The sequence below is a fragment of the Schistocerca gregaria genome, chromosome 1 (assembly GCF_023897955.1).
Source record: "Schistocerca gregaria isolate iqSchGreg1 chromosome 1, iqSchGreg1.2, whole genome shotgun sequence".
NCBI lineage: Eukaryota > Metazoa > Arthropoda > Insecta > Orthoptera > Acrididae > Schistocerca > Schistocerca gregaria.
The window spans coordinates 151,796,427-151,809,548 of record NC_064920.1 but is presented as its reverse complement, the minus strand read 5'-3'; the positions used below and the strand labels follow the sequence as shown (position 1 = coordinate 151,809,548).

Below are 13,122 nucleotides of genomic sequence, written 5' to 3'. Positions count from 1 at the left end.
GTGATGAAGAGTAGGCTGAAGTTCAAGACATTAGTCAGGAAGAATCAATACGCAAAGAAGTGGGATACGGAAGTTCTAAGGAATGACGAGATACGTTTGAAGTTCTCTAAAGCTATAGATACAGCAATAAGGAATAGCGCAGTAGGCAACACAGTTGAAGAGGAATGGACGTCTCTAAAAAGGGCCATCACAGAAGTTAGGAAGGAAAACATAGGTACAAAGAAGGTAGCTGCGAAGAAACCATGGGTAACAGAAGAAATACTTCAGTTGATTGATGAAAGGAGGACGTACAAACATAAATAGGAAGTGCAGGGAAGCTAAGACGAAATGGCTGCAGGAAAAATGTGAAGACATCGAATAAGATACGATTGTCGGAAGGACAGACTCAGCATACAGGAAAGTCAAAACAACCTTTGGTGACATTAAAAGCAACGGTGGTAACATTAAGAGTGCAACGGAAATTCCACTGTTAAATGCAGAGGAGAGAGCAGATAGGTGGAAAGAATACATTGAAAGCCTCTATGAGGGTGAAGCTTTGTCTGATGTGATAGAAGAAGAAACAGGAGTCGATTTAGAAGAGATAGGGGATCCAGTATTAGAATCGGAATTTAAAAGAGCTTTGGAGGACTTGCGGTCAAATAAGGCAGAAGGGATAGATAAGATTCCATCAGAATTTCTAAAATCATTAGGGGAAGTGGCAACAAAACGACTATTCACGTTGGTGTGTCTAATATATGAGTATGGCGACATACCATCTGACTTTCGGAAAAGCATCATCCACCCAATTCCGAAGACGGCAAGAGCTGACAAGTGCGAGAATTATCGCAATATCAGCTTAACAGCTCATGCATCGAAGCTGCTTACAAGAAAAATATACAGAAGAATGGAAAAGAAAATTGAGAATGCGCTAGGTGACGATCAGTTTGGCTTTAGGAAAAGTAAAGGCACGAGAGAGGCAATTCTGGCGTTACGGCTAATAATGGAAGCAAGGCTAAAGAAAAATAAAGACACGTTCATAGGATTTGTCGACCTGAAAAAGCGTTCGACAATATAAAATGGTGCAAGCTGTTCGAGATTCTGAAAAAAAGTAGGGGTAAGCTATAGTGAGAGACGGGTCATATACAATATGTACAACAACCAAGAGGGAATAATAAGAGTGGACGATCAAGAACGAAGTGCTCGTATTAAGAAGGGAGTAAGACAAGGCTGTAGCCTTTCGCCCCTCCTCTTCAATCTGTACATCGAGTAAGCAATGATGGAAATAAAAGAAAGGTACAGGAGTGGAACTAAAATACAAGGTGAAAGGATACCAATGATACGATTCGCTGATGACATTGCTATCCTGAGTGAAAGTGAAGAAGAATTAAATGATCTGCTGAACGGAATGAACAATCTAATGAGTACACAGTATGGTTTGATAGTAAATCGGAGAAAGACAAAGGTAATGAGAAGTAGTAGAAATGAGAACAGCGAGAAGATCAGGATTGATGGTCACGAATTCAGTGAAGTTAAGGAATTCTGCTACCTAGGCAGTAAAATAACCAATGACGGACGGCGCAAGGAGGACATCAAAAGCAGACTCGCCTATGGCAAAAAAGGCATTTCTGGCTAAGAGAAGTCTACTAATATCAAATACCGGCCTTAATTTGAGGAAGAAATTTCTGAGGATGTACGTCTGGAGTACAGCATTGTATGGTAGTGATACATGGACTGTAGGAAAACCGGAACAGAAGAGAATCGACGCATTTGAGATGTGGTGCTATAGACAAATGTTGAAAATTAGGTGGACTGATAAGGTCTGGAATGAGGAGGTTCTACGCAGAATCGGAGAGGAAAGGTATATGTGGAAAACACTGATAAGGAGAAGGGACAGGATGATAGGACATCTGCTAAGACATGAGGGAATGACTTCCATGGTACTAGAGGGAGCTGTGGAGGGCAAAAACTGTAGAGGAAGGCAGAGATTGGAATACGTCAAGCAAATAATTGAGGACGTAGGTTGCAAGTGCTACTCTGAGATGAAGAGGTTAGCACAGGAAAGGAATTCGTGGCGGGCCGCATCAAACTAGCCAGTAGACAGAAAAAAAAAAGTTCTAGGGGACTGATGACCACACATGTTAAGTCCCATAGTGCTCTGAGCCATTTGAACCATTTTGAACTTCGATAATGGTAACAGCGACTATTAACATACATAATCAACGAGAATTACAGCCACTGGAAACCGACCTCGGTTCGTGGGAGGCTCATCATTTCTAAAGGCCAAAGCCACTCCATATACAGTATAAGGAACGAACAAAAAGTTTCCGTTTGAAAGCGTTGCTACAGGGTATGTGGAACCCCCCGCCACTCTCATGCGGGTATTAAAGGACCGATTTGGAGGCAAGGAGTTAGTGCGGCCTTCGCACGGCAACTTTTCGACCGCCACTCATACGAAGTCTTCTAATGGCTCGATGTTATTACATATCAAGCACCTTGTAGTCTACTTGAAGATCATCGGCCAGACACGTCGAGGCCTTAAGTTCAATCGTGGCAGCGACCAAGGCCGATTCAAAAATTGCGACGTGGTGCGATGAGCCTCGTGTGGGGAGCTTGTGTTCCGAAAGCCTAGCAACAGGCAGTCGATGATGACTCGAACAGTGTCGGCCTCTATGACCGTGCGGTTCTAGGCGCTTCAGTCGGGAACCGCGCTGCTGCTACGGTCGCAGGTTCGAATCCTGCCTCGGGCATGCATGTGTGTGAGGTTAGTTAGCTTTGAGTAGTTCTACCTCTAGGGGACTGATGAGATGTTAAGTCCCTTAGTGATAAGAGCTATTTGAACCATTTGACTCGAATATAAAATGTAATAACAGTTAGCCGACAACGATTGCCCCGTGATACGTAGACAGAGAGCGCCACCTTGTTAAGTTTTAATGTAATGTGTAGAAACGAATCAGCGGGAGAGACCGCCTCGTGGCCAGGCGAGACGAGCTGAAGGGCGATCCGAGAACGGCTGTGGAGGAACGGGGCCGCCCCGGCTGCCTTACGACCAGCGCCGCTACTTTAATTACCGGAGCGCCCAGTTACGTCACAAGCGGCGTCCCCTTGACTCTGGCATCCGGGATACCACACAGCCTCGCATCACTTATTGAATGGACATAGAGCGGCGAACAAGACAGCTGTTAGCTGTGTCATGATGTTCATGATTTTCTGGAAGCTGCTACGAGGTGTGTTTGTCTAGCACTGAAATCACTATCCTGAATGGATCCCTTCCCACAAATAAAGAGAAGCATGTATTATTGTTCAGTTACACCACTGCTAACAAATCCTTGGCACTAGCAACAAATCTAGAGTGAAAATTGGTTCTGTGAACTCTAAAATACACAACTGGCCATTAAAATTGCTACACCAAGAAGAAATGCAAATGATAAACGGGTATTCATTGGACAAATATATCAGACTAGAACTGACATGTGATAACGTTTTCACGCAATTTGGGTGCATACATCCTGAGAAATCAGTACCGAGAACAACCACCTCTGGCCGTAATAACGGCCTTGATACGCCTGGGCATTGAGTCAAACAGAGCTCGGATGGCGTGTACAGGTACAGCTGCCCATCCAGCTTCTACACGATACCACAGTTCAAGAGTAGTGACTGTCGTATTGTGACAAGCCAGTTGCTCGGCCACCAGTGACCAAACGTTTTCAATTGATGAGAGATCTGGATAATGTGCTGGCCAGGGCAGCAGTCTAACATTTTCTGTATCCAGAAAGGCCCGTACAGGACCTGCAACATGCGGTCGTGCATTATCCTGCTGAAATGTAGGGTTTCGCAGGGATCGAATAAAGTGTAGAGCCACGGGCCGTAATACATCTGAAATGTAACGTCCACTGTTCAAAGTGCCGACAATGCGAACAAGAGGTGACCGAGACGTGTAACCAATAGCACCCCATATCATCACGCCGGGTGATATGCCAGTATGGCGATGACGAATACACACTTCCAATTTGCGTTCACCGCAGTGTCGTCAAACACGGATGCGACCAACCTGGTGATGTAAACAGAACATGGATTCATACGAAAAAATGACGTTTTGCCATTAGTGCACTCAGGTTCGTCTTTGAGTACACCATCGCAGGCGCTCCTGTCTGTGATGCAGCGTCAAGGGTAGCCGTAGCCATGGTCTCTGTGCTGATAGTCCATGCTGCTGCAGACGTCGTCGAACTGTTCGTGCAGATGGTTGTTGTCTTGCAAACGTCCCCATCTGTTGATTCAGGGATCGAGACGTGGCTGCACGATCCGTTACAGCCATGCGGATAAGATGCCTGCCATCTCGACTGCTAGTGATACGAGGCCGTTGGGACCCAGCACGCCGTTCCGTATTACCCTCCTGAACCCACCGATTCCATATTCTGCTAACAGTCATTGGATCTCGACCAACGTGAGCAGCAATGTCGCGATACGATAAACCGCAATCGCAATAGGCTACAATCCGACCTTTATCGAAGTCGGAAACGTGATGGTTCGCATGTCTCCTCCTTACATGAGGCATCACAACATCGTTTCACCACGAAACGCTGGTCACCTGCTGTTTGTGTATGAGAAATCGGTTGGAAGCTTTCCTCATGTCAACACGTTGCCGGTGTCGCCACCGGCGCGAACCTTGTGTGAATGCTCTGAAAAGCTAATCATTTGCATATCAATCTTCTTCCTGTCGGTTAAATTTCGCGTCTGTAGGACGTCATCTTCGTGGTGTAGCAATTTTAATGGCCAGTATTGTATCTAATATAGAGAGTCCACCAGAAAAATATATACATACTTTAAGGAACGAAAAGTATTACTCATGAGTTTATTTTACATTTAATAATTGCTCACACATGTTGTACAGCCTTCAGTTTAGTACATTGTTTCTTTAAATGTTCACCGTTGGCGGCTATACAGGTACACATAACAGACCGACGAGCGGTCGCCGCGACTACGTCAGTCAATGTTACAGTGTAGATCGCTGCACATGACGCTGTAATCTCCTGGCGAAGTTCCTCCAGAGTGCGTGGCTTACGTCGATAAACGTTATCTTTCACAGTTCCCCACAACTAAATGTCCATAGGTGCTAGATCTGGCGACCGTGGAGGAAACTTAATGGGCTCTCTTCGTCCAGTCCAATGTGCCGGAAAATTGTCGTCCAGGAAACCTCGTACATCTAGGTGTTAGTGTGGTGGCGCCGCGTCCTGTTGGGAGAAGACCTCGGCATCAGCTCCATAAAGCGCACGAATACATGGAAAAATTGGTGTGCGTAACATTTCCAGATACTCTTCTCCAGTAACAGTAGCATAAAAAAAGGGTTTTACGAAGCCCCTAGATGATAGTCCACATGAAACATGAACCCCTGGTAGATTGACCGCTTTATCCACATAAACATGCGGATTTTCCGGTGGCCAGTGCACACTGTTATGGCGATTTACGGTTCCGTTAAGTTTAATTTGTGACTAGTCACTCCACACTACCTTCGTCATCAGTTACCATTTTCTGACACTATTCACACAATTTCATTCGGCAATCAGGATTGTCGTCATTAATCGCGTGCAGTAATCGTAGAATGTAAACTTTCCATTTTGCAGCTTTCACAATTCTTCGTACCCTTGTACTGCTAACCCCCACTTTACTTGCACATTGCGTAGCAGACTTCTGTGGAGAATTAACAAACGTTTCTAACACGAGAGCCGACGAAGCAGAACTTGTAGCTGTACGCTGTCTTCCTGATCTTCCTTTGTGAAATCACAAATCGTTCCATGCATTTCAAACTTGTCAGTGATGCGATTTATTGCTAGGCGGGTTGGCTGGCAGTTCTGTTTCAGACTCCGGCCTCCACTGACGTTGCACTTCAACGGCATTTTCAAACCTGCAAAGGCACTTCACAATAAATTTTCGTTGCTCGAATGTCAAGCGTGCTCCAGTCATCTTGTTTTCTCAATACCGAGACGAAAGCACCAACATCTGTTTAGACAAAGACCATACTACAGTACACTCGTAACACAAATCGAACGACAACATCGATATCTTGACAGAGCCTGACAAAGAATGTATACATTTTTCTGGCGGACTTAGTATATAGGTGTATCCATCTGGAATGACCTAAATGCAAACGCTCTACGTGTAAGGACAGGAAATGCCTGGCAGACCAACTGGAAAAAGCTTCACACCTGCCCAGACATAAACTCCAAATCTTATCTCCCTATACATGAAATCTGTCGTTATGTTTCTTTTGACAGAACCATAGCTCTTGGTCCGGCTCTGTATGGACCAGAAACCCTCACCACCGATTCTGTAAAGAATCGATCTTCCATGTATAAAACAGCTGAGTAATTTGCTCTCCGTTTTAAGAAAAACTAGTTTTTCACGCATTTCAGTTTTTATAAAGTTCTCTCTACTGTACTGTGTGTCGTACAGTGATATATGAGGCGTGTTTTTTTTTTTTTAAGTAAGGTCTGTCTTGTTGTAGACACCAGTAGCTGGCACGCATACCGCAACGAGCGCGTGCGTCGTGTAGCGGCATGCCTCGGGATAAACTGTGCTAAGTTTCAGCTCTGTAGCTAACCTGTACGGCTCTGTTCTGTGCTTTCAAAATGTTTTAAGACTATCTACTCGCCCGCCGCGTGTGAGTTTTGCTTAGTGATACGGTTTTTGTCAGCCAGGAACCTGTCTGTTGCAGAAATTCTTCGACAGATTCGCGAATTGTACGGTGATACTGTTATGAGTGAAAGCAAAGTGCGTAAGTGGGTACGAGAATTCAAAGATGGCCGTGACAACGTCCATGATGAGGACCACTCCAGTCGCCCTTCTTTGATTACAGACGATTTGGTGGCTTCAGTTGAAGCGAGGATTCGTGAGAACAGGCGCTTCACAATAACAGGTCTCTCAAACGAATTTCCTGACGTGTGCAGATCAGTGCTTTGCAACATTGTTTCTGAACACCTAAAGTTTAAGAAACTGCGCTAGCGTTGGGTACCGAAGCTCCTAACAGAGGACCACAAAAACCAAAGATTTGAGTGTGCGATGAAGTTCTTGACTCGTTATCATGAAGGAGGGAACGGCTTCTTGACTCAGATCGTAACTGGAGAGGAAACATGGGTTTCACATATCGCGCCCGACCGAAGCAACAGAACATCGAATGGAGACACACACACTCGCCTGTAAAGTTGAAGGCCAAACAGACTCCGTTCCAGCGCAAAATCATGGCCTCGCTGTTTTGGGATAGGTATGGTATTTGTTGGTCGACTTCATGCAGCGAGGAACCAGTATCAATGCAGAAGCATACTGCCAAGCCCTGAGAAAGCTATGGAGAGCGATTCAAAACAAAAGATGCGTCATGCTGAGAAAGGGAATTGTCCGTCTCCATGACATTGCGAGACCTCACACTGCAGGTGAGATTCTCGATTTATTGGACAGTTTTGGCTGGGACGTTTTAGACCACCCACCCTACAGTCCTGAACTTGTGCCGAGCAATTACATCTCTTCCTCCACCTCAGACAACACCTCACTGGCAACCGATACAATGATGACAGCGACATGGAAACGGCAGTGAACTCTTGGTTACCGGAGCAGACGGCAAGTTTTTATGAAGAGGATATTTTAAAATTGGTTGAAAGGTATGATACGTGTTCCAACAAACTTGGCAACTATGTCGAAAAATAGAGTGAAGTATGTACTTTCTGAAGATAAGTTTACTTTTTGGAATAACCTTTCGGTGCGTACTTATGTTCAAACGGACCCTACTTAAAAACCACGCCTCGTAATTTTGCAGGTCAATTCGGTGAAATGCTTGTATACTGTCTTCAAAATGTGTTACATATATCCATTGGTGTGCAAAACCTAAGGACGACAGTACTTTTCATTGCCTAATAACATAGCTCGACTGTACGTAGAAAGAACTGCTACAGTGCAGTACAGAAGGTAACTGAAAGAAATACACAGTGAGACGAACCGAAATGACACATCTTCAAGCAGAATAATTACGATATAGTCACGGCGAGCTATGATGGTCCACTGAACATTACAAAAGTCGGGACTTGATTCTTAATAGGCAGTGTGATGATGACGGACTCTGCAACGTGCTCCCATGCCATAATCTTGAGATCACACTTTGTGGAACCCGGAGGGCCCGTACTAAGACCTGCTGTGTTTCACCAGCCTCCAGTCGCCCTAGTTTTCTACCCCTTATGACGTTCTTTGAGCCATTTTCAACACACAGTCACCATTAGCGCTTCTGAAAACGTCTGTACACTAACTCGCTGCACCGTAATCTGACATGAACCAACACACCTCTGCATGTGTGGACTGCTGCCAGCGCCCCCGTGGGACGACCGCAGGTCAAATGCACCGCTTGGTCATACACCGAGGTGATTTAAACCCGCAAACCGCTCACCAGAGCGTTGTTTCATCATGTCTCAGCATTGTCCTTAATTTATGAGCATGAGTGTAGGTCCGTTCTTGCATGTTGTACTTGGTAGCAGTCACCTGTTGACCACCTCCTCTCTTTTGGGCAGCACTGGAACGCTCCCCATGGACATGGAACAATGCTTCGAGCAATACCAAACTCTTGGGGTACACTCGTCAAACTTCGTCCTTCATCGAGGTTCTCGATGATCCTTCCCTATGAGAAGTCATCCAGATGTTGTCTACGGGCCATGTTGTAACAATGAGTACCACCACAATGTACCACAACTGCTCGCTCGTTGACGCACACTGTCTTTTTCCCTAGCTTCAACTGTGTGGAGTTGCCGGGCCAGCCCCATTTGGCGCTACGGTCAAGCTAACATCATGCCATGTAAAGTCCAGCTTTCTGTGCAGGACTGGGAGACCTCTGGTAACATGATTATAAGCACTCATTAATAAGTTATTCTACTTTATGTAGCTCATCCTTACGTTTTGCATAGAAGTGTAGTAGTAAGAAAAGTAAGAACTTGAGATTTCCTGCCTGATGCTGAAATTTTACTAGACTAACAGCCAAAGTGTCGTAAGCAATAACCTTTTTTTCTTTCCTTATTTTTCGGCCAGCATCAGCGAGAAAAAGTTTCTAAAACATTTAAAATTATGTATAAAATAATTTAAAAGTCGCTAAGCGCGCTCTTTCTCAAACACTGGATGAGCACAGAAATGAACACAGCTCTCATGAGATGACAGCAAGACTGGCTGAAGGGTAAGTCCTTCCATAACCAAACGTGCAGAAATATTATGATGCACCGAGCAAATGATATCAAAACAACTTTATTGTTCAGGATGAGATTTTCAGTCTGCAGCGGTGCGTGCGTTGATATGAAACTCCCTGGCAGATTAAAACTGTGTGCCGGACCGAGACTCGAAATAGGGACCTTTGCCTTTCGCGGGAAAGTGCTCCACCAACTGAGCTACCCAAGCACAACTCACGCCCCGTCCTCACAGCTGTACTTCCGCCACTTGCCCGCGAAAGGCCAAGGTCCTTAGTTCAAGTCTCGGCCCGGCACACAGTTTTAATCTGCCAGAAAGTTTCAACCTTATTCTGTATGATTAGTGGCTCTTCTGATACGACGGCCGCTACGGTCGCAGATTCGAATCCTGCCTCGGACATTGATGTGTGTGATGTACTTAGGTTAGTTAGGTTTAATTAGTTCTAAGTTCTAGGGGACTGATGACCTCAGCAGTTAAGTCCCATAGTGCTCAGAGCCATTTGAACTTCTGATACAGTTATTTCACCCTTCTCCCTTTGTCCAGCTACTAGGCGAGGGCTAGCGACAAATGCAAGCTAAGTAAGGTAACAGTGGTCAAGAGCACGCTCCGTAAAACCACATTATGTGATTTACAACAGCATTAAGAACTGTCGTCTTTCATGTCTTGATGCGGATTATCTATAGACAATGGAGACGCCAGAGTTCACGGACGAAATGCTAGTAGCTTTTTTCGATCAGAGGACCGGTGCGCAGAGAGATTGAAGATAACGGTAAGCCTGGTGTTCTGTCACGTTCGCTTCACGATTTCAGCCTTGAAACCGAAATTGCCTTCGCTGTAATGGTGGGTTATGAGCCGCCGTCGGCCCCTCCAGATTACCATAATTCGTTCTTTTACGTGCTATTCCAGCTTTCACTTTACATCGTGTTAATGACTGCTGCGGCTGCTCGTAACAAAAGTAGATGTTACCGCAGGCAGGCGAGCGCACTGCTTGGGGGCGGTACGGGGCAGACTTGCATAATGTCGAGAACAGCGTTTCCATGCGATGTGGTTTGTCCGATTCCGAGTGCATTTCCTTGGCAAGAACACAAGAGTCCAACGGGAATGTGATCTGCGTACTGGAAATCATCTGTTTGTCAGTAAGACCTGTCTAGCTAGTGCAGCGGTCGCCAAATTCGTTAGTCAACAGAGCCAAATATCAACAACAGAACGAAGAAAATTTCGTTTCAGAGCCAAACTTTTTATGTAGGACGTACGTTGTTATTAACTCAATTAGGGTAATCCTAAACTGTCTTTTACTAAAAACATCCTCATTCTGACAGAGGTACGTTCACTGATATTTACCCATTCGCACTCTCCCATGGACACTCGTCTTGTACATTTGTTTCGTCTATCTCCTTTCGTTCTTACCCTCTATGTGTCAAAACCATCTCAGCATACCTTCCTCAATACTGGACACTATATTTTATTCCACTCCAGAGCGCCCCCTAAAATTAAGTTAATAAACTGTACTTAAAGTTTTAAGTCTTGGTTAAACTAAAGGTTCATTGAATAAAATTCGATAACATAATAGGGCTATTATTTATTAATAAAATTAAATTGTAAGATATCCATAAAATTAAATAGTGACAGTGACTGAAACATTAATGTAAACAATGACCTTTCTTCTCCTTGGAAAGTTTGGGTAAGTCAAATTTGTATATTGTTGCTGTTTGTTATAGGCGCGATTCCTTCTTCTCATCAATAAGACGACTTTTCAATTTACCGCTTTTCAGATACATGCTTGGAAACGATTGTTCACAAGAATGTGTAGGCCTGAATAAGGATAGAACAGAAAACAGTAGTTTTTTTCAACAGATTTTTATGAATCAGGAATCCTATTCCAGGTGTTAAAAATCAACGTATTTCTTCAGGTCTTTCGAAACAGACCAGTTATGGTGTGAACTAAGTCCAATATTCGTTTCACTCCAATATTTCCATAGCAGCACAAATACGTTTCAATTTCGAACTCGCAATCCTGTTTTGGGTAATTGCATTATTAAACGGAGAAAGATATCATTCCGTTAAAATATCATTATTTTTTTAAAAAAAGCTAATATCGCTTTGCTGTTACTGAATTTCTAAAGACTGTTGAAAAAAGATTCGCCCATATGTGAAAGAGTTTTTTTTTTTAATTAATAGATTCCAGCATCAGAATTATTTTCTTAGCAATGTTTCAACAGGCTTGGAAAGTGAATCAAAGTTTCTCATTCAATATCTTTAACAAAAGGCGATAATAAGTCTTCGAATGAAATAACTTTTTCTAACATCGAAAAAATTGAGTATCCTTTCCCCTGTAGTTTACGATTAAGCTGATGTGAAAGAGACGTGACGCCCAGCATGGACAAAATTTCAAAACGTTTGCTGTTGATAATGAACGTACCTTTTTGCGCAGCAGAAGATCTGTGTACTCACTCTCCATTTCAACTACAAATTCTTTAAGTCGGTGATGGCAAGAGCTTTAAGTATAATGGAGCTGATAGTTTTAATTATCAATTTCATAACTTTGTAATTTTCTTCTGGCAATGTCTACACGAAATAACACGTTTAATAGATGAATCAATCGTAAGTAACTATCTTGTGATTGATTTCTTCTTTCAAAAAGTAACGAACTTGGTTCTTACTCGTATCATACTTCCACCCAGTCTGTTGAAACTGAGGTAATTTTATATTTTACAGTGCACTCTGTTACAGCATTTGTTATATTCTCCCCACCTGTTTGATCTTCGAGTAGCTACAGGCCCAAAAAATCTTGTTTGGAACCTGCACCAGAAATAAATCGTACAATAAGTGAAACTTTGTGTCATTTATGTAATAAGACGCGTCAGCTGCAGTTGATAGAGCTGAAATCAATTCAAGGTTTTTGTCGATTATATTCGTCTCAAAGAGCCGCTTGAGGCTCTCGAGCCGCGCTTTGCCCTACGCTGACCTACTGGAATCTGAAGAGTGTAACCTTTTTCTTTAGTTTTCCTTGTAGTTTAACATAATAAAATATTTGCGTATCTTCATGAATTACGCTGTATATCGTATCGTAGGACGGAGGAACATCGTAGTTAGGTTCATTTATCGGTGCGCTCCGGAGTACGCCGGAAAAAATAATAATTCCATTTTCTGCCACTAGGTGAAAATATGGCGCTATAAGCAGTCAGAATGTGAAATGTTTTCTGTTTTGACATCAGTAAGCTGTTTGTCGCTTGGCGACACTTGTTTATTTCTTTTGTGAAATGACTGTTGCTGCAAAGCGATAAGAAGATTGGAGTTTTCCTTACGAAACACAATGGCTATTAAGAAGAAAGACAGGACACCGCTGGTAACGTTGTTTTATCAGGACGATAGGAATAGCAGCGGTGCATTGCGGGAATATCGCTGACAGAAACAGCCGCACACTGGTGTCTGTGCAAGATTCAGTATGTGCTCCAAATTAAACCCCAAGATCGGCTACAACGCCGTGACTTTGCCATTCTTTTCTTTTATGGACACACAGAATATGGCAGTGGAATATTCTTTAGACGGACGAGGCACATTTTACTCTCTACGGTGTCGCGAATGCACAGAACTGTTGCTTATGGGGCTCTACTCCGCCTTATGTTGTGCAGGAACACCCGCTGCACTGAGCTTAGGTGTGTTTTGTGATTTCACAAGCTGCTTCATTCTCGGACCTTTTTTCATTGAGGAAATAACATCTCGCGAACCTGGAATCTGCACACTGTAGGGACCTCTTTGTGCAACACGCGACACAAACTTAGCAAGAACGCAACTGCGTACATCCCACTCGTTTCATGCAAGATAAGGCGACACCTGATGTCGCTTGTCATTGGCTTCTATAAACCGTCGGTAACGACCGCATCATCTCTAAGCAATTTTAAAATGTGTGGCCTTTCAGATACCCCGACATAAATTCAT

At 43.7% G+C, this 13,122-nt stretch overlaps 1 protein-coding gene across 2 annotated transcripts in view; it reads left to right on the top strand.

Annotated features, from left to right (window-relative positions):
- LOC126335027 (rhotekin-like) overlaps positions 1–13,122 on the top strand; it is a 1,081,506-nt gene that overhangs the window by 304,835 nt on the left and 763,549 nt on the right. The window lies entirely within an intron of this gene.